At 34.3% G+C, this 27,282-nt stretch overlaps 1 long non-coding RNA gene across 2 annotated transcripts in view; it reads left to right on the top strand.

Moving 5' to 3' along the window:
- LOC141373052 (uncharacterized) overlaps positions 1-22,367 on the top strand; it is a 47,739-nt gene extending 25,372 nt beyond the window's left edge. For both annotated transcript variants that reach the window (XR_012378679.1, XR_012378680.1), the window contains 2 exons: positions 9,789-9,890; positions 21,573-22,367. This is a non-coding gene — a long non-coding RNA (uncharacterized lncRNA). The remainder of the gene's footprint in view (positions 1-9,788; positions 9,891-21,572) is intronic.
- Positions 22,368-27,282: the final 4,915 nt, after the last annotated feature.

The raw sequence follows: 27,282 nt of genomic DNA, 5'->3' as shown, positions 1-27,282 counted from the left end.
ATTCTGTTCCATTGTTCTGTATGTCTGTTTTTAGGCTAACACCATAATATTTTGATTACTATAGATTTGTAGTATAGTTTGAAATAAGGAGGTGTGATGCCTCCACTCTTGCTCTTCTTATTCAACATTCCTTAAGCTATTCGGGGACTACTGTGGTTCCGTAGGAATTTTAGGACTGTTTTACCTCTTTTTAAACTCATCTCTCTTAGTAATTAGTGAAATAGGCCAAAAAATTTGTTAAGTATGTAGAAGATCTAAGAAACATTTTAACAATTTTAACCTAATGGCACATATGAAATATTTCACCCAACAACTATAAAATATTCATTGAGCATACATGACATAATTATAAATATTAATCATGTTAGTCCATAAATCATGTCTCAATAAACTTCGAATGATTCAAATCATACAGAGTATACTCTTTGACAATAGTGTCTTAGTCTAGATATCAATTACAAAAGATATTTTAAAGTTCTCCTGTATGTGGGGATTAAAACATGTAAATCTGCATGACCTATTTAAAAGCTACATGCTAAACTCTAAGAGCTCCTGGGTTGGGGTTGATAGGGGTAGATGTAGGGAAGAAAAAATAAATAAATAAAATTCAATTATATTATAAAAGGAAAAAAAATGAGAGGCAAAAGAGCACAGACTAATTTTCAATTCCTAAATTTATATCTAGCAAGACTATGAAATGAGTATAAAAGCAGAGTAAGGCATTTATTTATAAGCATGAAAAGACTTATAAAACTTATCTCCAGTGTACACTTTATTGTTAGGATACTGAAGAATATACTTCATAAAAAGAAGTTAGTAAACAGGTTGAGGTAAAAAGCTAAGATACAAGAAACAGTGTAACTGACTAAAGAGAGTAGCAACGAGTTTCGAGTTTCAGGAGGTGCTATAAACCTGCAGATGAAAACAGACTGGAGGTAGAAGATTCCAGGAGGAAAAGTCCAGGAAAACAAACAAACAGAAAAACACAGAGAGTAAGTAAATTAATTAATTAATTAAAATTTAGAAGAGAACCTCATGATGCCAGATTAATAGCGATCAACCATTATTGCCTATCATATTACCATTGCCTGGGGAGCTCTAAAATAATAGCAATGGCTGGGCACCACTAACAAAGTTTTGATTTAATGAATCTGAGTAAGGTAAGTGGTGTGTGTGTGTGGTAGATTTTGTGGGGGGAGAGGGTATCTCAGAGGCAGAGGGCTGAGCTCATCACACTCCTCATTTTATGTCCATTGTCATCATTGGTCTTTGCAAGATCCCACTCCTAATTTTCTTATTTCTTTTTATCCCTATGCCACACTTCATTTCTTCACCGTAAGAATGTCTTCATTCTTGTCACATGGAAGATGTCTTCACCGTAAGACACCATTTTGATATGTTTGCTATGTATTGTCTGTATCTATAGTAAGTGTGCAAAATGGGTATCATTTCGAATGCATGTATTTAAGTAATGTAGGTACTAAAGACTGATACCTCTCAATGTATTTTTTTTTTTACTTTCTTTTGAACATTATGTTATAAGGTTGTTCTTTGTATTTATTCCATTTTTTCTGTGGGATACACAATTTACATGAAACAACAAGAGATTATTGACTCTCAGGATTCTAGGGCAGTTCTTCTGCTGGTTGTGCAGGGTCTTACGCATTTGCATTTGTATGTAAAGTCTTTAAGAGTTAGGCGGCCTTGGCCTCTCTCTCCTTGTGGTTTTCCACCTGGGCTTCTTTACATCATGCTATCTCATGGTTCCCAGAGAGCAAAAGCAGAAACTCCAGGGAGGTCCTTTGAGATCTAATCTAGGAACTAGAACAATATCATTTCATTCTCATTTCATTGGTCAAAACAAGTCAAATTCCAGCCCAGGAGGGGTGGGAAACAGACCCTTTGTTAATGGGATGAACAATGAATAGCAAAGTTACATAGCAAAGGGCATGGACAAAGAGAGGCATGCTTCACTGAGGCTCTCAACTGTAACTGTCAGCCATGTAAGTAAAAGACCCCCAAAAATTGTAAATGAAGGAAAAATAAGAAAACGTAAAAAAAAAAAAAGAATAATTGTAGACTACTACTTGGCTCTGAATAATATTTGTATCACCATTATAATAATGTAAATATTATTTTTTAATTTGAGTACAGAGTGTGATAATTTGGGGAAGGCTAAATGGTCATCCAGCATCACAAAATACGAACAAATAATTTATGAAATGAATAAATTAAGGGAAAGCAGCATGGTATATTATTTTTAAATTTCAGAATAAATACTTGAAGAAATAACGTGAAGAATTGAAAGTTGTTGCCAGTAGGGAGTGGTTTGTGGACTGGAAAAACCAGGAATTCCTGCTTTCCATCTGGACCTTTTAACAATTTTGTAATGTGTGTACAAGAGTTATTATGATTGAATTTTAAGGAAAATCAAAACTAAATGAAACCCAAATGCATACACAAATAAAAATAATTAAGTTGCTAATTTTTTTCTTAAAATATCTCTTGATTAGCCTCCCTACAACAAATTCTTTTCTTTTTTAAAGATTTTATTTATTTATTTGACAGAGAGAGACACAGCGAGAGCTGGAGCACAAGCAGGGGGAGTGGGAGAGGGAGAAGCAGGCTTCCCGCGGAGCAGGGAACCTGATGCGGGGCTGGGTCCGACCTGAGCCGAAGGCAGACGCTTAATGGCTGAGCCACCCTGGTACCCCACAACAAATTCTTTCAACAACTAACTAGCATATGTAAGTCACTGGTTAAGGCAAAATCTCTCTAACACACTGTAGACTAGGATTTGAAATCAGCATGTTTATATTGACATGCTTATATTAACAGACTCCGGGAGGAAGTTTTTCTCACTGCAAGCCTGAGGAGAGTGCTCTTTTAGAAAGGCACAGACTGTGCTTGATCACCCAAAAAAATCTTTGAGTGGACTCTGAAATTCCACCTGAAAGCTAGGCAGACGTACCTTCTGACATAATAATCATGGACCATTCCAGAACAGTCTGAATAAGGGTCCTTGGACTAACAAGGCTTGAATCCATTCTTGATTGTAACAACAAACGTTTGGCAGGAAATCTTTGTGGTTGTGGCTGAAGTGTGGGCTGGGGGAACTGAGGATCATCACTGGTGCATTACATTTTGCAAAAGAGTCCCGACATTCTAAATGCTTTAGGCAGGTCCAAGCCAGGAAAGAAGCCCTGGTAACAATCAAAAGGGTTTTGCATTTTTGTATTATGTTTTGCATTTAGTTTGTATACAAGTCTATATTACAGTTTTGTTTTTTATGAGCCCCTTCCCTTTTAAGAACCTAGCATACAGGAAAAGCATATCCTATTTCAATTCAGGAAAACAGCAGTAAAAGAAAGCCTGTTTGATACAAGGATTTGAAATGGAAGCTATGCAGATGAATATGCTTGCAATCTGTAAAATGAAGATATAATTTATGTAGAAACTATTTTTGCGTACTATTTTTATTACATCCATGGAAAACACACATAGGAAAATGAGTGTAAAAAGATGCTGTATCATGTTTAGGCTGACAGTATCTGGGCTATAGGATTCTGGATTTCTTTTTTTTAACCTCTAATTATTTGTATTTTCTGTAGTAACTACAAACTACTTTTATGATAGGAAATAGCTATATTAATTTTTTAAAAGACTTAATAGGACAGTGACTGTTCTATTGGAAAAATAGGAGAAGAAGCACCAAAAAATTCAGGATGCAATCAACTTTGCAGAAAGATTGTATTTGATAGTAAAAATAGCAAAAGAAAAGTCATTTGTTGCACAGGGTGGGTGACTGTCGATTGGTTCTTCTGTTAGCCCTCTCCTCTTTAAATGCTCCTGGCATTCTTGATCACCATGATTATAACTCCATCCACACTTTCTCTTGCTTCTAGCTGGGTCTCTCCTTCTAAGATGGTTGGTAAATTCATAATATTCTTATTTGCCCTTTACTTCCTGATAGCACTCTGACAATGTAAACAAAATCTTGAAGGCTGGGTGGGTTGACCTCATTAGATAGTATGAAGTTATTTATTTAAGAGAACTTTAAACCTCACATCTAAATGAGGTATACCTGAATACCTAAATATAGTGTAACTTATAGTAAAAATTAATGCTTAAATGTAATATAATCTGTTTGCTACTCTTCCACACCTTCCCTCCCATTAATGGTGCAGTGTATTTTCCTGCTTGTTGACCTTGGGCTTGGCCACTTGATTTATTTTGGCCAATGAAGTATTAGCAGATAACAAGAAATCAGAAGTTTGCACTGTGCTTGTATGGTTGGGCTTGTTCTTATGTCTCAGCCATTGCCATAAAAGGAATTTAGTAAGATTTTCTCACTGGTCTGAAGAGGATAAGACACATGTGGAACTGAGCTGCCCCCAAATGAGCCCTGTTCCAATCAGTCAACCACCCAGGCATGGGAACAATAATAAATTATTGTTATTTTAAGTTGCTGAGTTTAGAGATGTATTGTTATACTGATATAGAAATTGTTACACTGATATAGAAATTGTTACTGATAAGTGGGGTCCTGTCATTATATACATATTTAGAATTGGGAAGTGGTAGGTGAGCAACCTATTAAAAGATATAAGGACATTGTTATAGGATGCTTTAAAATTTGCAAGCCTGCGTTATGTGTCACATAATAGTACAGTAACTAACTATCACAGTTTGTCTGGAACTGAGAGGTTTCTTGGAATGTGAGACATTCAGTGCTAAAACTGGGAAAGTCATGGGCAAATCAAGATGAGTTGATGACCATTGAAATGTTGAAATATTTGGCGGGGTTGTTGCTTGCAGTAACATGTAATATAGTAAATAGACTTTAAGAACTTGTCCACTGGAGAAAGATGGTAGCCAGATATCAAAATCATAGCTACCTGTAATACTATTCTGCAACACATAGTTTAAGGAAAGAATTGTTCAGTTTGCAAGCAGAACTGTTGGCTTGGAAGCTAGAACTTTTTCTCAACTCTAGACTCTTCTGCTAGCAAATTTTAAAACAAGAATGCAGACAGTAAGATATACACTCAGGGTAAAAACCAAGTCAAAGATATGACCTCAAAACCCTTTTGTTAAATTCTCTAGTAGTGATTAAGTGGTCTCTAGTGGACACTTTTAGCCAGACAATAGGTCTCCTAGAAAATGTATGGGCCAGATATGCCCCAAAACCCAATAATTAAGTCTGGAGAGAAAGACATTTACCCCCAAGACTTGTGGAATCAGATACATAGAACGCCCACAAGGTATTTGGAAGAACTATCTTACAAAATGCCATAAATCTGAACTAAAAGATACTAATCCTGCTTTAAATATAAATAAAACAAAAATATTTTTGGGCCCCCAACTTTCTGCACGCAGAAAGCAGTCTGGGAAAGGAAAAGCTGTTTCATTGCTAAAAAAAATTTCAGGGATGCCTGGGTGGCTCAGTTGTTAAGTGTCTGCCTCCGGCTCAGGTTATGATCCCAGGGTACTGGAATCGAGCCCTGCACCGGGCTCCCTGCTCCGTAGGGGGCCTGCTTCTCCCTCTCCCACTCCCCCTGCTTGTGTTCCCTCTCTCACTGTCTCTCTCTCTGTCAAATAAGTGAATTATTTTTAAAGAATTTCATTTTATAATGCCATCTTCAGATATGATTGAGGAAGATGAAAACCATGTGGAGCAGCCCTGGACCCACTGAGCTCTGGCCAGGAGCAAGGCTCCCCTTTGCCTATTCACAGACCCATGCAAGTAAATGCTCATTCTAAGCCACTTAGAATTGGGATGTTTTGTTACAGTCACAGGTAGCTGGCTGACACAAAGCCCTTTGTATATGCTCACAAACCAATGTGAGGCTCCATACCTACTATAAAGGAAATTTAAAGTTGGTAAAAGTAACAGATGTCTGCCCCCAAGAACTGCATATCTTCTTCTTCTAATTGCAAAATGAATACTTAATACATATTCATTGACTTGGTATATGGCCTAAGATTGCCAGAATTTTGGAATGTGAGATAGATATGCCCTGCATCTTAGTATTATTGGAATATCTGGGGAATGTGGTCCATTCCTTGTATGATCTGTGCTAAAAAGTAAAGAGGAAATTGGAAGCAGTAAAGCATGTGTGATATAAATCAAAATATTCTGCTGAAATCAATCACATGGCAAATAGCTTACCATCTTGATATGATATTTGGTTATATTTTCACTGTAGAAAGAATGCCTCAATAGGGTTTAAACCTCCCAATATTATGAAAAATGTCAATGTTACAAATGGACTCAAAATAATTATAAATTATAGAAAAATTAAAGTTTACTAAGTGGAAAGCAAAATAAATACATAATTAGATGACTGAGCAAAATGATTTTGGTATGTTTTGGAAAATCAGTTATACATGTGAGTCTTCACTGATAAAAAATACTAATTATTTTATTATTTTAATGAATGTTTGTGGTTTATTTTATTCTAGCTACTTTAAAATAATACTTTCTATTTTACATTTCTAGAAATTGCATATCTGCCATTTTCAAAGCAGAACTATTTCATAGCAGAATTAAGGATAAGAGGCAACCTTAGTTTATATGCAAAAAAGGAATGAAATAGGTTAATTTTTCTCTTTAGCAGAAAAGAACTTCCCACTATTATAATACACATTGGGTAGTCAGTCAAAACCATTTATTGAGTGCTTACCTGGGGCAAAGCACTGGGGGAATATATAAATATTTCCTTATCTCTTTAAATGTCATTTAAATAAAAGAAGCAGAGAGAAAAAGAAGTAAAAAATTGAAACCCCAAATATTAGAAAGGTATTGTACAAATATAAATTTCATTTGTAAAAACTCACTAAAAGATCCAAAGAGTAATTGGAGTGAATAGACTTCAAGGAAACTTCCTGAGGTTCTCAGAAAATAACTTTGGTTTATAAAAGTAAATGCATTACTGATTAATGCTGTTCACTCTTTTCTTAGATGCCTAACATACAATCACCTCCATTCCGAGGAAGTAAATTTTAACTTCGGTCTCTAAAAACAGAACTCAGTGCTAACTGTATAATTATGTGATTCAATCAGGAAATAACTTTCTTATCAATTCACTTCTGTTTTGCAATCTGGGATGCCATCAACCTTCCTATGAGGGTAGCTCTGTCTCAGAATAGTGAGAACTTGACCGTGAGAGACGAGACCTGGGCTACACTGGTCTAGAGTTATTGTCAAGAGAAACTCGCATCATTGCCACTCACGTACCTGTTCATTGCACAACCCTTCACTTTGGCAATGAAGAAGCTAAAAATAGCCAAACATCCACAAAAATGCTGTTCTGACTTCATAACTCCATTAGTCATCGAGTAAAAATGATCTTGCCATCACCCTATTGAAAATAAAAAGGGAAACACTGTTTAGATTTAACATGCCCAATCTCCACTTTGCCTCCTCTTCTCTCACCTCCTACTGACTCTTCCTCTGATTTTCTTTTTCCTCTTGGGAAATGGCATCACGATCTAGCCCACTGCCGAAGCTGAGTACTTCACGATCATCTTTGCTCTTCTGTCGTAGATCCAGGTTCAGATAACTTCAAAATTACCTTTCTAGTTTTAACTTTTATTTCCACTGTCCCTGGCAAGTGATATACATTCAATAAATGAGAATTGTCAGTGTACACTCTTCAGCAAGGCCCTTTGCTGTAGCCCACTGTCCTAATCTCACCTGTAGCTCTATCTTCCCTTGCTCACTGCACTGTACCATGTTTCCTAAACACTTTCAAATAGTGATTTTGCACAAGCTAGGAGCTCTTTTTGGGCTGTCTTCTCCCAATTTTTCTCCCAGGTGAACCACTACTCAATATCAAATTCCCAGTCTTCATAACTTTCCCTGATATTTAACAACTCCCTGATTATGTTCCTATCAAGTTTTCTATCCACTTTTAATATATCACTTGTCACCTTACATTTTAGATGTTTGTCCTTGTTTCCTCTGGTGGCATCCTGAGAGTAGGAATTGTGTCTTATTTATTTTTGAATTTCCAGAGTATGGCAGAGTGCTTGAAATATTGAAGGTGCTCAATAAGTTGTTTCTGATTTTCTCTCCTCTATACAAGCATTATGAAAATCTTATGATTTATGAAAGACTTGAATGTCATAATGGTCTCTGTGCCATGCCAGGTGCAGAAGTAGTCATCATTTGGAACCACAGTTGATGGAAATGTTCATTAGGCCATTAAGAGTGCTATAGATGCAGAGAAGTCTTTCCAAATTCAGCAAAAATACAGAACCTCCAGCTAAATTTGAAGGTCAGAGAGATAATAAGTTTTAGTACAAGTGGATCTCAAATGTTGCATGAGACATACTTATACTGAAAATTTATTTATTCTCTGTCTGACCTTCAAATTTAACTGGGCATCCTGTTTTTATCAGGCAATCCTCCAGGTCAAAGGGAAGTAGACTGTGTACAATGGAAGAGAAGCAATAATTCGGGTAACTATAAACCCTGGTTTGCCCTTAAGAGGACTGGTTTACATTTACTTTCTTCGTGTAACTTTCCCACTTCATGATAGTTCCCACTTTGACCTTCAAATATGACCTGATTTGGACATGGATCATATGATCGCAGCAAATATCAATAGTAGCTCAGCTCATTATTTAACAAAGATGACAAGTATAATATTGTGATTAGTTTTAACAATACATTGTTAAACTTATAACAAACCCAAATGTATAGCTTTGATAGCAGAGGAAGCCAGTTGGAAGAGTGACATTTCTGGACAGTGTGAGAAATGGTGGATGGAATTGGAAACACTCGTTCAGCTGAGATGTGGGAAACAGAGTTAGCTACTATCACGTACATTGTAATTTGAAAATGTATTGGGTGTCACTTTAGGGTGGAGATAGTAGCAAATTTAGAAGGACCCTTAGCGCCCTAACTGCCTGACCTCTTCTACCTCTCCAGTTTTCCCGCGCAGCATTTTCCCTCTCATGCAGTTTGCGTCACATACTTTGTCCCTCTTTTGGTTTCTTGAATGCAGTTGTCTGCCTCAGAACCCACACATCCATTTGTCCTTACTCTGATCTCTGTAGTGAAACAGTCTTTCCTCTCCTCTTCTCCTCTGGGCACCCTCCACTCCAGTCCCCCCAACCTCCATTTAAATCCCCTCTTCTTAGTTCATGCAATAGTACTTTTTTAAGCCTGTTTTTTGTGTGAGTCCCAGCTAAACATTAACAGTAAATTTTTTTCCCCTTCTTTGCATTTATCTCAATTTATAACAATATGTTTGTGCTATTATTTGGTGATTCTTTGTCTTTTCCATTGGACTGTTAGTTTTGTGATTTTAATGTATTTGACATATCTGGCATTAAATAAATACTTGTAGCAAGTATGTGTGACTATAGGGAAACAGTTTAATAGAAGTAAAATTTAATAAAGACTCCAGCTGTCCAGATGCAAAATGGGCTGCCTTTAAATTACTAAGCTTGTGATCACTTGACATTTTTAACCAAAGGATGAATGACCATCTGTCAGTGATAAGGATGTTCCAGAAGAGTTTATACAAAAAAATGGAGTGGGAAGTTGATGGCCTCTAAAGTCTTTTCTGACCTTTATATTCTGTGATTTACAAATGAACTCTACAGTATAACTTGCTTATAAATTAGAACTGCCAGTATTTTATAAATAATCCTAATTATTCTGAAATATCAATAGAATGAGACCCACTGATGATTGAACATTAAATTTCTGATCAATATTGATTAAAACAATGAGAACAAAGAGATGATTTTCTTTGTTTTTCTTTCTTTTCCAGATGAAGATTTGAAGACATAAAATAATTCAAGGAGGTGTCAAGTTGAAGTTTGGGATAGATTTAGAACTCAAGATTCAGGAAGTCTCCTTTGCATGTTGGATAGTGAGTTTCTGAATTCTTTAACTTTTTAAAACATAAGGAAAATAACCATATTATTTGGCATACTGAATGATTAGAACTAAAATAATGTAAAAGCTTTTTCAATTTCCCAATGTAATTACAGCTAAATTCAGAAAATTCTGCAATTTTCGTTTCCTTGGTTTCTGATATCAAAAACTATATATGATGCCAAATATTATAATATGTCACATTTCCTTTCCATAAAATAAGTGCTTCAAAACATACATCTAATTGCTTCTAAGAACTTGTCATGTTATAAAAAAATCTTTATAAAATTAGACATTTGTAATATATCAGATACCATCATAAAAATACTATTTTCACTAACTCATAGCAATGTTTTCAGTAATAACTGATGTTATTTTAAAATTTAAATTATGTGTTATTATGAAATGCATTCACCATTATCCATATGCATGACGTTTATTTTCTTTTGGTTTTATTTAATTCTTTTCTAGTGCTTACCTAATGCTACACACTTTTCATTTATTTATTTATTTTTTAAAGACTTTATTTTTGAGTAATCTCAGTACCCAATATGGGGCTTGAACTTACAACCTGTGATCAAAAGTCACATGCTCTACCAACTGAGCCAGCCAGGTACCCCGGCAAATGCTTTTTAAATATTAGCTCATTAAGCCCTGATAAGAACCCTCCAATAGAACCACATTTTTAAATTTACAGAAGAGGACACTAAGATAAATAGGTATTTAAGATGCATAAATAGATGTTGTAAGCAGTGAAACCAAGATTTGAACCAAAGCAGTCTGGTTGTAGATTGATACCCTTAATCATTATGTGATAGCAACTAAATATTAACAGTGCAGTCAGATAAATAATAAGCAATAGTATTTTGCTCCATTCCTCCCTCATATCTCTTACCATGTCTTAGAGGTAAGCATACTTAGCCTTTAGTGTTCATAACTGTTTCTGGTAGATATCACCATAACTATAAGCACCTTTAAATACCTTTATTTACTAATTTTTTTAATGTGTAAATTTGAACATACTACTTCTAATTCTTTTTCAACTTCCATCCCCATATTTTTGTAAGTTGTGTTTTGGTTATTTTAGTTCCTGACAAGTTATGCTTATGTAATCATTGTTTAACTTAGAACCAAGTATTGTGAAAGACATATAATCCAATGCCATTAAAATTTGGGATCATTTTACCTTCTCTCCTTATAATTGTTCAGAATTATGCTGTACTTTTCTTTGCTTAAATGAAGAACATGTCTTTATCGTACAACTTTATGATAAAATCCACAGATTTTCTGTATTTTTATTTGCTTTATTAAAGAGGTATTATGATGGTCTCCTGATTCATTGGTCATATATGTCAAATACCAGATTCCATTTTATACATAATCATTGCAACAGATTTTACAATATGGCTATTTCCTATAATAATATCAGTATGTATGTATGTAAATATACCTAAGTGAATCACTCATTATGCTTAAAGATTTTTATAGATAAGCATAGTAAGTATGTATTAGTATAATGGGAAAATTATATATATTTGTAATCAATTTATGAATTTTTCCAGCTTGAAATTTATTAATATTACATAGGATGTATTTTTAGCTCTTTAGTTAATAGAGCCATTTATATTGCTATGATAATCCTCTGGTCTCCAAGGAATATAAAGTAATTATACCAAGTTTCCTATTGAAAAATTTTAATACTGAGTTACGCTTTCCTCACTGGGTCAGCTACACATATCCTTTTCTGTCCTCTCAACAAAATCAGTAGTTCTGAGACTTAAAAACAAACCCATTTCAGTTTTCCCAGTACATTAAGATATTATGGTTGCTCACTGTGATTGTCACTTAAATTTTCAAGGAAACTTTTTAGTGTATTCTCATTACTAGATGCTCTTTCTTTATCTGCTTCTTATAATGGTATTGAATGAAGTGCTAAATATTCTGAGTGGCCTAGTTGCCGAGATTTCTTTGTTAAGAGAACATAGACATTGCTCACTCACAAGATTATACCTTTCCTACCCCACTTAAGGGGAGGGTCCAGGAGAAAAAGAGAAGGGGAGAGACATATCATTAGTAGGATGACAATAATCTAAAGAAAAACAGTGGGAAATGATGTCTAGGAACAACATGCATATTTTATTCATATGAAGAATTTTATTTTCTCTGAATAATTCTGAACAATTATAAGGATATTTGCCTGGGGCACCTGGGTGGCTCAGTCAGTTAAGTGGCTGCCTTTGGCTCAGATCATGATCCCAGGGTCCTGGGATCAAGTCCCGCATCAGGCTCCCTGCTCCGTGGGGAGCCTGCTTCTCCCTCTGCCTGCCTCTCTGCCTACTAGTGCTTCTGTCTCTCTGTCAAATAAAAAAAAAACCTTTAAATATGTATACATAATACATGTTATATAACATTTATACATGTTATATGTACATAAATATTATGTATATTTAATATATACACATATCAGACACATAGAGTATACATATGTCATATCACACAAAAACATATGTGTATGTATAATATATGTATATAAATGATTAGTATATTTACATATACTTATCTTTCCAATGAATTTATGAGGACTAGATATATTCAAATTAATAAGCTATAAAAATATTCAGGATATAATAAATAGCATGGACCATAAATGTGGAAATTGATAAGCTAATCAAACCATAACAGAGGCAGTGCTTAAAAGATTGTGAAAATAGAAACATAGATAGATAGATAGATATAATTTGTCATAAATATACCTAATACTTTTTCATTATTTTCACATGTTAAAATTCACCATGTTGTTAAAATGTTACTAAGGTCTTAAAGATATTTATATCAGAGTTTGTAGCTATTGTCAGGTATGATGCTGTCTCTTTCTCTTTGTTTTAATCCAAACATTCCTCTTCAATATCTAGATATTTTTCTTAGGTTCACATTTTGAAAGTCAATGTAAATAACTTCTATTTTGACCAATAGCATAAAGTTGCTTTGAGTTAATTATGCAAAACATTTTCAATATTATTTAAACCAGTAGTTCCTAAACGAAGGTGGTTTTACGCTCAAGCAGACCTATAACAATGTCTATTTTGATGTCACAATTTGGAGAGTGGGTACTGCTGACATCTGGTGGGCTAAGGCCCGGGGTGCTGTAAAACATTCCACAACACACAGAACATCCCACATTTGACCCAAAATGTTGATATTGCCAAGGCTGAGAAACCATGCTTTAAGCAAGTTGTGTTCAGTCACTACATTTAAAGAATCATTGAAGATCATTAAAAGAAGTAGCCCAAATTCCTGTGTGACCTAAGTAGCATTAAGTAGAATCAAATTCTTATTTTGTATTTCAAACTCATTTAAAAAAAAACAATTTCAAAACCTCCACTCAAGTAATGATTTTTTTGTTTCTTTCTAAATTTGTTGATTTGGGGCATATAATCATATCTTAATAATTCTTTACATTGGGTTCAAGTCCTTTTGTTTAGGACCATGACAGAGGCATAGCAAAATAAATTAGGCATGTCTGTGTTCAGCGGGACAGGTTTCCACAGAGGATCCAGAGATTGTATATTGTAATCCACTTTTTCCTGAAAAGCATTTTGTGAAACCAGAAGAATAGAATGTGGGAGGTAATCTAGACCCTCTGACCTCTCTAGGCAACATTCAAACTAAATAATGCTATGTTGGGGCACCTGGGTGGCTCAGTCGTTAAGCATCTGCCTTTGGTCAGGTCATGATGCCAGGGTCCTGGGATCGAGCCCCGCATCAGGCTCCCTGCTCAGCGGGGAGTCTGCTTCTCCCTTTCCCACTCCCCCTGCTTGTGTTCTCTCTCTCGCTGTGTCTCTCTCTGTCAAATAAATAAAATCTTAATAAATAAATAAATAAATGAATGAATAAATAATAAAGTTTTGTAGACCCCCTCAAAAAAATTAAGTTATGCTTAGAAAAAATACTTCCAACCTTCTTTAGCATCCAGTTCAACTCAATTGAAATGATTGAGGTAGTGTATAGTGCAAAGTAAACCAGGATCACTGACATCCTTAATTTGTTCTCAAAATATAATGTGGGATGAAAGGTATTAAACTAAATGATTTGTTGCCATGATACCAAAGTATTGTGAGTGAACTCCAGAAAAGTTGCTCTGTTAAAGTCCATTGCAAATTATGTTCTATCTGGAGTAAAAAATATGTTCTGCATCTCACTCTCAGTGTATTTATAATTAGCTTCTTAATCAGTTTATTAAATGTGGCTCTAGTAACATTTTAAATTCCCTTTTAGATCTATTTCTGTGAAGAATGTCTCATAAAGTGTCATTTATATATGTCAGTGTGTGCATCTTGGACCATGCATATATATGTCTGATATATATTTGATGTGTGTGTATATATATCTATATCTATATATACACACATATATATACTTAAAATGGCTATAAATATAAATATTTATAAATATAAGCTTAATCTACCTAAAGAATAAGTATACAATGAGGGATGCTGAACATTTGTGTCACAGTTATTTATTCCTTTATGGGAAACCATACTCTGAATTATCAGGGAGGTAGCTTTGTGGTATATACTGAGTTACATTTTTGTTTGTTGATTCAAACATTTTAACTAAAAGAAGAAAACATAGTAATTATTTTAAGATACTATTATAAAAACCCAGATCTTCATTGAATGAGGGATGGTTTTACTTCAGTGAAAACAAACGTGTTTAATCCATATTACCTGCCTTCAAGGAAGATATAATTTGTTGCAGTATATTGTCAACAAACTATTTTAACACAAGTCAGAGTTGGAAGTAAAATATAGTAAGATGGAGTAATTATATCTGATTGGGTTGAAAACAATCATCATTAAGAAGACGACTTTTGGGCTAGGTTTTGAGGAATTAGGAAGATTTCCATAAATAAAGGATAAAGGTATCAAGATGCAGTTTCAGGCAACATATTCTTTCTTACAGTCAATTAAATTTAATTTCTGATAATGCATTTTGTTTTCTACAAACTTTCAATAAAAATGTGAGATCATAGTTTATCATAATCTGATCATAATACATGAGAGTAAATTCAGACAAATTGTCATAGCCTCTGTAATTTTTAGAATACATGCCATTTCTTTACTTAAGTTAGCTCATAGTAAAATCATAATAATTATAATAATTTCTAAAAGTACACACTTTTGAGTTTAGTGTTCCATCACATCAGCATGTACTTTGTGTTGTAGTGTGGTTAGTAAATTTATTTCTCTTTGCTTTCTCATGGTCTCCAAGCACACGAAAAAGTCTCTACAGTTTCATTTCAGTTTATGTATGACAAAGCAGTGCAAAGTAAAGTTGGCGTGGGCAAGAGAGATCAGACATGCAGGGTTGTATAATTCAGTTAAAAAAATCTAAAGTTAATGCTGAGCGAGTGGATGACATTTAGAGCAGGGAGACCAAATAGGATAATGCCGTCGGGTAAGAGATGGGGTAGGAATGACAGAGATAACGGGACGGAATGTACATAGGAAGTACAGGCAATATGAGTTATGAGTGTATGAGGATAAACAAGTAGGAAAGCAGAGGTCATAGGTAACTTTTGGGCTTGAGTTTGAGAAGCTGGGTAGAAGCTGGTGCCCTCTGGAAGTAGTGAAAGAAGCAGGACAGAGGCAGGGAGATGTGGAGTCTGCTCTCTGACATGCTGAAAGCGAGAGATCTCTGGATAGTCAGTAAACAGAAATAGTCAAGGTTAGGAAAAAAAGTTGGGCTTGAAATATAGGGGCACACATCCTTAGCATACAGATGACATTTGAAGTGGCAAGAATAGATGTGAATGCAAAGGAAAAATGGCTGATAGGAGAAGGCAGGAGACCCTGGTTGGGATGCCCCCAAACTAAACACAATTAGGACCTTTTCTTTCCATTCTCTCTCTCTGTCATTTGTTATTTCTTCCCAGGTACACCTTCTCCTCCAGGATGCACACCTTCTCCCCCAGGATGCACAGTGTCAGTATAATATTGCTTTATCGGCAGTAAGTGATTCACCTCCTGTCTTTCACTTACAAGCACAAACTTCTCATGTTCCCCCAAAGACCAACAGATGACATGGGGCTGCTTCTACTAGTCTTTACTAAGCTGTCTACTAATTTATGTGACTCTTCCCAGGTAACAAAAATGTTTCAATCCAATTAATTATGCACTAACAAATGTCTACTGTTGGGCATTCCATTCCCTGGAGGATGGGCAAAGAGAAGAACTCTGTTTATAATTCCTGTTAACACCTCTCAAATTATGTATGATAGAATCTGGCTCCTCTGCCAGGCAACATAACCTGTTCTGCTAAGTGTCGGAAAATATTCCAGGCTTAACCACCTGCAAAACTGTAATGAAGGCAGAGAAGAGTACTATAATTGAATATGGTTGGTACTTTATTCTCCTTTGTTGCTCTTTTTCCTTCACTCAGATCACTCACCCCTTCTTTCAGATTCCCTCCCACCTCACTGGCCACACCATCTCAGTAACTGTGGCTGGTTCCCTTTCCTCTTCCCGAATGGTATTCCTCTCACTACATGATATTCTGTATCCCCATGACTTTAAATAAACTCTATGGTGATGACTTTCAAATGAATAGCCCACGCTTCTGCCACCTCTCTTTACCAATACTATTCCTCAAGTTTGGACCCCTGTAGCCTATCTCTTTCTTAATGTCACTGTGATATTGATAATGAATATCTGGTAGGCATCTTGGTTGAATATATCCGATAACTAACTCTTCATTTTACTGCCCCCACCCAATTTTCCCAATACCAGTAAGAGCCCCATCATTTACCTGTATCTCAAGCCAACATACTGAGAGAATCCTTGATTTGTCTCTTTTCCTGTTAACCCACAGCAAACTGCTTAACCTTTGCTGTTGCCTCAACATTCAAATTATAGCCTCAATCTAATACCATTGCTGCTGCCACAGCCTTAATGCTTCATCTCTTTCAAAGAATTGGGAACAGTCTTCTAACAGGTGTCACCTCATCTGCCTTCTGCCTACCTCCTGGGTAGGGATATGGGGTCAACATAACCCAGTTCATTTCCTCTTCAGGGCCTTTGAGCTTATAGGTCTATCTGCATAATATTTTTCTCCATTATATCTTTGCATGGCTCGTTCCCTTATTTAATTCAAGTCCCTGCTCAAATGAGACCACTTCTGAAAGAGGTAGAATGATTGTCCTTTGTAAATTATCCCCCACCTCATCACTTTTTATCTGATGTCTCTGTTTTATTTTTCATCAGAGTGACATTTTATTATATATTTATATTTATATTTGTTTGCCATCTGCCTCCTTCACTATTAAGTGCTATGAAGGCAGGGACTTTTCCTTCTCCACTTCTGTATCCCAAGAACTTAAAATACTACCTGACTATTAATATTCAGAATGATTTGTTTAGCAAATGAATGGAATATTCAAGGTATTTAAAAATTCAAGTCTTTTATGTTTGACATGACTCTGCCTTAAACCTTTACAATTCCATTGGAAGGAATATAGGCAAAATATTTAAGGATAAAGGAAGGCAAAACATAACAGCGTTCTCTGATTAGTTCCACTAATGGTCTTACACATTTGCCTGTGAAAAGCCTGCTTCTCCTAAGTGAGCATTCACGTTTTATCTGTTGCCCTTATGTTTGTATTAAGAGTCTTTAAAGAGTGCAACCAGACTGTCTTTTTCCTAAGAGTTTTATTTCCTCATGCTGAATGTAGGACTTTTATATTTAGAAGCACAAACTCTTTCCTAATTATATACAACCTACTGTTCTAAATTTTGCATGCCACTTTGCAGTTTAGTGCTATGTGATTTACTTGCTACCAATTTTGGTGTCAGAAATTTGACATTTAGATTGCTTTTGAAAAGTAATGGTAAAGTGGAGTTAGTACTGAATGAAACTTAGCATCTGCTTTCTTGGTTCCTTTTTAATTGTTTTTTTCTTTCACTTATGTCTAATGATCCACCCACAAAGTCATAATAATAGGTCAAATACTCATCATGATTTATAAATTAAGAGAAAATATTTTTAGCCCTTGGTAAGTTAATTTTCCTGAGAACTTTTCTCAGAAAACAAAGAAATAAAATACAACTTTTATAGTTTGTTAAATAAACACCTACACATTAATTCACATTTCTTAAAGACATTGTAATTTATAGAAAGAACCTAGAAGAAATGTTGGTTTATTATGAATTTCTGCCATTAGCTAGACTTATATCGTGGTTTGGAATTTTAACTAACAAATGAATTATCCCTAACTATTGAAGAGCATCACTTGTATTTGTGGTCATATGTTAGGTCTCTCTCTCTCTCCACCCATCTATCTATCTATAAATCTACGTATACATATAGGTATAGACATACATATGCATTATGTGTGATATATGTAATTATGTGTGAATATAAACATGTATAAATATTCAGTCAACAAAGCATTAATTAAAATTCATAGCAGTTAAAATGAATAAAAATTAAAATCTTTCTTGTTTTGCTTAATGCCTGTTCTTCTATTCACTAATTCATAAAATTGAGTTTGTGGGCATTATGTTAAAATACTGCAAAGCCTCTGTGGTAAAATATGGTAATACCTTTTAATAGGACATAAATAACAGTATTATTCAAAATTTCCCTTAGGAAATTTTAATACCCCTAATTTTAGTTATACTGTGAGGCAGCTTGAAAAAGGGCAAACTCATTAAAGGACTTCATTGTGAATATTTTCCAACCTGTAAAATAAGATTGAAATTACTTTATTTAAAGTTTTGCCTTTGAGCTATTTTTCTCCTTCATTGTAAAAGAGAGCAGCTGGTGGTATTCCCAACTGTTAGCCTAACTTGAAACATTCTCACACTCCTTTTTGCTTGTTTGGTATTATCCTTAGATATCACAGCTACATAATAAGAATCTCCTTTGGCACTTGAAAATTGAAGATGGGAAGGGCTCAAATACTTACACATTTTAGAGTATAAACAAGTGAATTTCTCTTGCAAAAAGTCATATCTGATATTATTCTTATTTTCCATTAAGTCCATGATTTCTAAGCTAAAACCTTTGTTTTCTGTTTACAGACTGCAATCCAGCTTTGCAGATCACCACAGTCAATTTTACGTTTGATTTAAATGGGCTATATATGTTACAAATGGCAAGATCTCATTCTTTTTTATGACTGAGTAATATTCCATTGTATATAGTGTGTGTGTGTATATATATATATATATACACTATATAGTATATGTAGTATATATAGTATATATATGTGTATATATATATGTATATATATACATATATATATACTATTTTTCTTTATCTATTCATCTATCAATGGACACTTGGGTTGCTTCCATATCATGGCTATTGTAAATAATGCTGCAGTAAACATAGGGGTATGTATATCTATTTGAATTAGTGCTTTCATTTTCTTTGGGTAAATACCCAGTAGTGGAATTACTGGATCAAAAAAGAATGAGATCTTACAATTTGCACCAACATGGATGAACTTAGAGGGTATAATGCCAAGTAAAATAAGTCAGACAGGGAAAGGCAAATACCATATGATTTCACTCATATGTGGATTTTAAGAAACGAAACAAACAAAAAGAGACAAAAAACAGACTCTTAAATATAGAGAACAAACTAGTAGTTGCCAAAGGGAAGGTGAGTAGGGGCTGAGTGAAATAAGTGAAGGGGATAAGAGTACACTTATCATTATGAGCACTGAGTAATGTATAGAATTGTTGAATCACTATATTGTACACCTGAAGCTAATATAACACTGTATGTTAATATCCTTCGATTTTAAAAAATGTATGAATAAATAAATGGGCTATACAATATTTTTTCAAAGTTAATAAAAGATTTCAGGTTGTTTTGTTTCTGTTTTTACAGAAAAGAATGTGATAACTTGATTATTTCTTCAATAATTTTGTTGTTTGATACATGTTCTTATAATTTTCAAGTATCTCAAATTTTGTATCTTTTTTGAGGAAAAAATCTGAGAGAGTAAATTACTTCAATTATTTTATCATAAAAGTTTAGTGATATAATTAAGGATAATAGGCAATTATCTTCTAAATGTTCAGGTAGACACACAAAACTTAGCCATTGAAATTCCATTAATTTTTATGTTATGTGAAATTTTTTAAATGTGAGTAAATCCTGTGAAAGGTAAAACACACTTGTGCAGCATGCTTACTACATCTTTTTTTCATTGAAGTATAGTTGACATAGAATGTTACATTAGTTTTAGGTATGCAACGTAGTGATTGAACAATTCTATACTTTACTCAGTGCTCACCACCATAAGTGTAGTCACCATCTGTAGGTTCACTTGTAAAGAGAACTATTTCTGGTGTTTGATATTTGGCATACAAAATGATTATAAATGATGTTCTTCTTACTCTAAATCTTCTTTTACAGTATTTTTTCAAAACATATCAAGCAAACATTCAGTAAGTATAAATGCAAATAGATCCCCTTATGGGAAAAATATTCACTTGCTTGATTTAGTTTATTAGTTTCTTTAATGTTAAATTATACTGTCATTAATATTTGTTCATAATTTTTGACAACTTCCACTGCTCTCCTCTGCTGTGGAACATTTCTCTGTGTCTCATTTCTCTTTGGCCAGTTCTTACTCCACATAAACTACTAATCCTTATAATCAGTCTAAACAAGAAAGTAGAAAAAGGAAGGAAATTGAATGCATCATCAATCAATACATTCTGTTTTTGTTATTTTCTATCAAAGCCACCCTACTCAAATAATAATTATTCCTGAATTTCTGTACAAAATGGAAGCTATGCAGATGAAATACAACTTTTATCTTGCCTTAGTTGGGATCTTTTTTTGTTTTCTTGTTTTTGTCTTACAAATGCAAGAAATCCACTTGAAATAATGAACAATCAAGGTCTTATATAACAATAATGTCTCATGGTTTATTATGGCTTCAGGCAAGGCTTGGTCCATTGGATAAAACAATTTCATCAGGGCTTTGTTTGTCTTTCTCCATCTCCTAAATTTGCATTCATCTGTCATGCCATCCTTTGGAGGCACAATGTCTCTGAAGTGGGGAAACGGCTTATGTGGTCTTTATAGAGGCGCAATGTATATACCTCTGTACATGGTTCTTACTGCTTAAAGTTTAGAAATGGGGGGGGGGAATTCCCAGAGAAATGATTGTAATTGAATAGGTCAGAAGTCTATTAAGAATTTGAGAAAATTGTGTGCCAAAAAAGCCATGTATTTGGGAGAAAAGCCTTTATGGTGCAAGCCTAGACTTATGGTGGGCCCCCAAACTTGCATAAGAAACTGTGAGAACTGTATAGTCCCAATGACATCACATTCAACAAAACCCACTTCAGATATTGCCACTTCAGATATTATTCAGAATAATGCATAAAGAAAACTTTCCCAGATAGTAGAACAAGGGGCCATATAGATGACCAAAACTTTCTCAAGAATATTTTCCAGAAAGAACCACAATTTAATCAAGGAATTTCTTTCATGTCCATGATAGTGAATTCTTACACCACCTGCCCATCAGGATTCCAAACATGCTAAATGGTGTGTCTCCAATCTTCACTCTACCAAACAGAAGTGTCTGTTACAGTTATCTTGATCCTACTATACCATTAAAGAGTTAGATAATTTTTCTTTTACTTCATAGGTCTTGAGAACACAAATTGCTATGAATCTGATGAGGAAGACTACCCATCTTCCAGAGAGTACAGATATTGAGTTGGATTCAGTGATGAGACTTTGGATTTTTTTTTTTCCCTTGAGGGTAGAATTCGTATGTTCTATATGTGAAGAGAGCAACGGGCTATCTGGTAACCACAAAAACCAGACTGACAAGTATTGCTGGGATTCACCACCATTGATGTTCTTGCATTTTCCTGGACTCACAGCTAGATCACATTTCCCCACGTATTTCATTCTAAATGGGGCATATAACTAGCTCTTGCCATTGGAATGTGATATGGCTCATTGTCAGGACAATGTAATTGCAAGTAAGTATGCTTGCTTCCAACTCTTTCTAGGTTTTTTCTTCTTCCTTATCTGCTGTCTAGATGTGACAGCCATTAAAGAGTGCTAGAAGACCTAGAATATGACAGAAGAGAAGAACCAGGTACCTCAATTGTTCCAGAGAAGAATGCTGGTTACACATATCAAGCTGTAAGCTGTGATGTATACAAGAAATACACTTGTATTTGTGTTAAACCTGAGGTTTGGTGTAGTTTGTTTGCTTGTTTGTTTTACTAATGATCTAGAAACTCAAAGGAAATGGAAAGAAGAGATCTAGGTAAATATACGTAGACATGATAAACTTAAGAGAATAAGTGCATGAAATAGAAAAAAAAAAGCAATAAAAAGGGATATATCACCTAAGTCACATTTGTTTCCTTGAAAAGACTGATAAGATAGAGTCCATTTGGCATTACAGATTATTAAAGAAAGGGAGAAAGGCAAAGAATAATATGGAGAATTAAAGATTAATGGATGATACATTCAAGAATCTTAAAATATGACCTAAAACTGTATGTCTGTGGCTTCTCTCATATCAGGACATTTCTTCATGAGAAACTTATTCCCAATATTAACCTCTGCTTCTTCTTTCCCTCTCACAAACAATTAAGAGTATTTAATCTTGTTTCCAATGAAGACAACCTGAAATCACATCCAGTTACTGAATAAGCCTCAAGACTAGAGTTTAAGTTGGTGTGTACTCTTTTTAGTTCTATAGCAATGTTACACTGGTATTTTCCATTACGTGAAGGAAATAGAAAATGCAACAACCACTGTATAGTGTACATACATAGTAGAGAAGTGAAGTAGAAAGGTAAAAATAAAAATAAGGTATGTGATACAGTAATCTGGAAATGCAAGAAGCTCCAGTTATATTTCATATAACAGTTATAAGTATAGAGCTGTTTATGGCTTCATTCCTCCACTATATGTATTATTACTATGTCTTTAATATTGTTATATTTTCAGTTGGTATGTTTCTTTTGCAAGCAGGGTAACCTCAGACTTTCATCTTTAATTCTTGTTGTGTCATTGAGGTTCACTGGACCCAATGTAATGTTGAAGTTTTTTTTATTGAACAATTCGAACAACTTATAAAGATTGATCTTTTCCAACTTTTTTAATTTATTGGAAGTTTTCCAAAAACAAGTAAGAATTTTTAAACAAAGAGTTTTGAAATATTTTGTAATTTTTTATTCTAGAAATTATTTCAGCATCACTCATCAATTATTATCTCATGCTAAATAAATGACCAGAATAATAAGGAAATAGACACAGAATGGAATCATCCAGAAGGATCATGCAATAGTAAAATAAATCAGGGGCACCTGGGTGGCTCAGTCGTTAAGCGTCTGCCTTTGGCTCGGGTCATGATCCCAGGGTCCTGTGATCGAGCCCCGCATCAGGCTCCCTGCTTGGCGGGAAGCCTGCTTCTCCCTCTCCCACTGCCCCTGCTTGTGTTCCCTTTTATCGCTGTGTCTTTCTCTGTCAAATAAATAAATAAAATCTTTAAAAAAATAGTAAAAAAATCAGTACTGTATATCATCTGTAAATTTTCTTATTGTTCTATCAAAGTATTGCATTATCTTTCACGAAGATACAAATGATATGTGGAGACACCATGTTTGTAAGTTTTAAAAACTTTTATTAAACTATTGAGAATTCATATTTTTAAAAATTTTCTGTTCATGATATAAATGAGAAAAAATTTTTAAAAATTACAAAAGAAGGTTCACAATCATGAGATAAATGCAGAGATCCATAGCAGCACTCAGATTCTAATAATGAGGATGATATTGATTGTATTTTACTAGTTTTCATATAATGCTATCCCAAATGAATTTTCCCAAATGAGTAGAAGTCTGAGGGATTTTTCTTTCTTTTATTTTCTCTGAGAAATAATACTGGGGGACAGGGGTTGGTAGGCTTTGAGGAAAGTGTAGAATATTTTAAATAGCAGTTGAGATGAAAAGGAGAGTAAGAGAAACCAAAAGCAACACAGGATTGTTTGGTCGTTGTCGCTGATCATCAAATTATTGGTATACCTCCCACCCTGTTCTATGCTTTTCTTTCCAACCCCACAAAAAATACTATTACAATGATGCCTTTATGCTTATTTTATTAATGCTGAGCTCTCAGGTACAGAAAAATGGAGTCTGATATCCTCTCCTTACCAGTTCTTTACCACCTCCTTAGAGGAAACAGGAACATTTGTCTTGATATTCCCAGGAAAGAAAATTTGTTTAGTTCCAAGAGGAAAGTCTTACTCTAGATCTAAAAGGCCCCTCAACCATGAAGAATAGAGAGTTGAGAAGTAGCTTTTGATAATTTCTTCCAAATTCTCAGGCACTTCAAAGCTCACACACCCAAAAACATTAGGTCTGTCAAACTTTGAGGATACAGTTTTCCTTGCCTCTGTGCTGATAAGGACATGAGGAGTTAAGATATTCCATTTCTTAAGTTCTTAATTCCTTTCCATAAATCTTGTACTTTTTGATAACTAGGAATTTGAAAAGTGGGGGTTTTATCTATAGGATGTGCCTAATGTCTTCATGTAATTATTAATAAAGTTCATTCTCATTATCAAAAGAGATATAGTTGGATCAATAAATTATATGGTCAGCCTAGAATCTTTATGGGATTATAGAATTCTATAAAATGCTCACATAAGTGTCAGTTCATCACTAAACAGACACCCTCATGATCACTTTAGGCAGAAGGAAATGCAAATTGAACAAACTATTATGCTTATAGAATCAGGATTAACTGATACCTTCTTGGGACAAGTAGTATAATTATCTTTAGTTCAGATATTTCTACACATGGTTGTAATGAAGAACTAATGATATTTATTGTGGAAGTTGAGAGCAGCTGAATGGATTAAATTAGATAATTACCAGCTGTTACTTCAAAAATTGGCCAGAACTCAGAAAAAAGCCACTTACAGGGCCTAAGAGAGTTGTGAGACACAGTTACTCAGGTGTCACACAGAAATGCAATGGCTGTAGTCTTTCTCCATACTAAAAAAGAGAGAGAAAGATGTATCAAGTGAAGGAATTTGGCTAAGATAATAGTCAACTTTTATGAGGATTTACAAACCTCACTTCCAATCCCAGTACTTAGAATCATGGGATTTTTATAATAATCATTACTATTTTGGATTAACAGCTATATGTGAATTAGATAGCCAGCTTTCCGAATCCCTTTATGGGCTTAAAATACATATAAACCATATCAACACTCTATTAAAGAGTTATATGATTGTTCTGAACTACTGGTGACAATGTTTTTATATTTTTGTCATTGATGATTACATTTCTGTATTTCTTTCTTTCTTTTTCTTACATTTCTGTATTTCTATCACTGCTGATTATATTTCTAGGAGTGTTGGTTATTTCTTAGCACCAATGATTACAGAGATGTGGCAATTTGAAGTTTCCCCCATTATAATTAGTTCTCCTTTGATGGCATATTTTTCCACTGTCATTGCCTGTATAGTGTGGCACTTGTTGATTTTTTTGAGATGTAAGTGAATAAATTGCTATTCATAAGGAAATGTTCAAGTGCTTCCATTTATGATGTAAATAAATAAGTTGTGATACAGGAGTTTTGGTTGATCATAGTAATTTATTAAATCAGTATACCACCCATATCTATACTGATATATTTCAAAAGAAAGTTTTAGAATCTATCAATTATGCCAGTGAGCTTTAAATAATGACTTCAGCTTTATTATATAATAAACATGTGTTGCAAGTGTAGGAGGCAGTACTATTTCACTCATTATCTTAGTAACAAGTTCTCTTGTTTAGTCTAGACCTGGATTTAATAGAGGCTTTAAATGTGGGAAATTTCAAAGTGTTCCCTCTAACTTTACAAATTGTGTTCTGTTTTCCAGAACCACAATTATTTGATTAAAATGACTTCAGCTGGAGTATACATCAGGGCCAAAAATTAAAATCTGAAAATTTGTCATTTACAAATGAAGACTCAACACAATGCAATTTTTGTTCATTGGGACTGTTTATAAGCTGCTGAACAATGGGGTCAATTCTTCTCTCTTTGAAGGGCGTGTAAGTTCAACTCTATGGGGTAATCAGCTTCACTTTTGTTCTGTATTTAGTGTTTCAATTTTCTTTTTCTTTTAGAAGATGAGGTGTTTTATTTTTTTTATTTTATTTTATTATGTTATGTTGGTCACCATACATCAATGGTTTTTGATGTAGTGATCCATGATTCATTGTTTTCGTATAATAACCAGTGCTCCAATTTTCATTCAAAGAAGTCACATTATTTCTCAAATGACATCTCTTCATGTAGATACATAACAGCCTATACCAGAACATCAATTAATGTAGGAAAGAATTTAGAATAAACTAGATAAAGCATTTGACTATGTCTGGAGAGAGGAGTTAAGGAAAATTTTCTAAGGCTTTTTTTTAAAGTAATAAAAGCATTTTCACTTATATTGAGCTTCACTGGTTGTTTCTTTAGGATAGTATAGCACCTGAGCTTTGATATAAATTCCTACTAAGCCACATGTAGTAAAGCAGAAAGAAGCCCAATAATTTATGCTGAATTACTGCAGTGAAAAAATCCAAAATATAAACTAGGTCATTCTCCCATATTTGTTTTACAGAGCATGCTGTCTCTCCCAATTAAAGAAAACTAATGTCGTGACCCAGGACACATTAAGATTTGTCTAGAAATCTCCAATTGTAGCTCCAGCTTTAGCTCTTTAAGGGAAGATAACACAATCTTCAATTTATAACAGTATAAATCAACAATTAATAGATCAAAAATTTTTAATTTAATATTATATAATCCAAAGTTTCCATAAGTCAATAAAATCTTCTCTATCCTACCTAATTATCTCAAGATATGCCCTCTTCCACTTAGGCTTATACCTTGCACATACTAAGCATGTTGACTCAGGTGTTCATTCATGATATACTCTTATTTATATACTATTTTTATTCACAGTCCATCAGGCCTCCCACTTCTGCTGCAAGGCATCTCTGACCACGTATGTCTTTTAACCTCATTGGGTTTTTCAGCATGCTCATGGAGCCCTGATAGACATTAGTTTTCTTTCTCTCAACTCCATTGCCTTCAAGTAACTTGGAAGGTGTTCAATGATCTAAAAATGGCTGCTTGCTATAAAAATTGGACATGTAATCATAGAACAAAGAGATGATGTTTTTAATATGAAAATTCCTTCTCTTAATCTTCATTTTTCTCTACAACACTCAGAAATACCATATGTATTTGGTCACTGTCTTTCTTTTTCTATAGGATGTAAAGTCTACAAGTGTGGAGGAGACTGTCTATTTTATTCATTACTGATTCCC

This window comes from Callorhinus ursinus, unplaced genomic scaffold (genome assembly GCF_003265705.2).
Source record: "Callorhinus ursinus isolate GAN/ISIS: 27379988/994484 unplaced genomic scaffold, GSC_fseal_2.0 scaffold7, whole genome shotgun sequence".
Taxonomy (NCBI): Eukaryota; Metazoa; Chordata; class Mammalia; order Carnivora; family Otariidae; genus Callorhinus; species Callorhinus ursinus.
Note: the sequence above shows the minus strand (reverse complement) of the source record. Positions and strands in the feature narration are given on the sequence as shown.